Genomic DNA, 1,057 nt, shown 5'->3' on the forward strand with positions numbered 1-1,057 from the left:
CAGCGCCGCAGCTATGAGGACAGCACGTGGTGCAGGGACGCTGCTATTGGTCGCCGTCCCCGACGTTTCTACACGTCACCGAGACTCGCGACTGCACGCCCCCTAGCGCCCGAACTCGCGACTGCACGTCCCCCAGCACCCCCTTTTCCCCCACCGTCCATCCTTCTGTTCCCCCTTCTGCACTGTGGGACCGAGGCTAAACATAAACTTGGGGAACATCCACACTGACATTCAGCCCGGTAGACCACCAGCCCGAGGAACTCATTGAGTCGAACAGCACTGGAGGGAGGAAATAAATGTTTCGGGTGGAAACCCTCCATCAGGACTCTACATGAGTTCCTCCGGCAGATTGTTAGTTGCGTGTGTCCTGTAGGTATAAACACTCTGTTTTCCATTTTCAGCTGACTTTCACCATGTGTAACCCTGTTTCTCCGTCACCACACGAAACGACGTTCTTCTGGGGCAAAGGTGCAAAACACAATACATATATCACATACAGCACATAAAATAATATTAACAAATAATAAATACAATATTAACACAATTATCTTAACAGATAATAAAATATTCTGTTGATGTACAAGTTCACATAAAATGCATATGCAGCATGTTCAATACTGTGTAAACGCCTTATATATCTACAGTGACTAAGACTTTTGCAAAGTACTGGTTATTTTATGTATTGGAGCCGCGAAAAAAAAACAAATTTCGTGACACATGTGAGTGATGATAAAGCTGATTCTGAACTGGGTCTCTGTGTACGGGGAGTGGGGGAGGGGATTAGGGAATCGTGGTTGGGATAAGAGAGGGAGGGAGCGGGAAGCACCAGAGAAACAGCAATCGTTTGCAATCAAATGACTTCGCCTGAAGGGCAGGGTGTGTCTACGCCTGTGGAATCTCCCGCCCTGGATACTCTTTCTCTGCAACGTGTCCTACACAGCTGACGCGGAGCTCCACCCTCGCCATCCGGAACATCCTTTGCTACCACCAGATTTACAAACTCTCTCTCTACTCCACGTTGACAAGTACAGTACTGTGCAAAAATCTTCGGCAACCT

Source organism: Hemitrygon akajei, chromosome 14 (assembly GCF_048418815.1).
Source record: "Hemitrygon akajei chromosome 14, sHemAka1.3, whole genome shotgun sequence".
Classification (NCBI taxonomy): Eukaryota; Metazoa; Chordata; class Chondrichthyes; order Myliobatiformes; family Dasyatidae; genus Hemitrygon; species Hemitrygon akajei.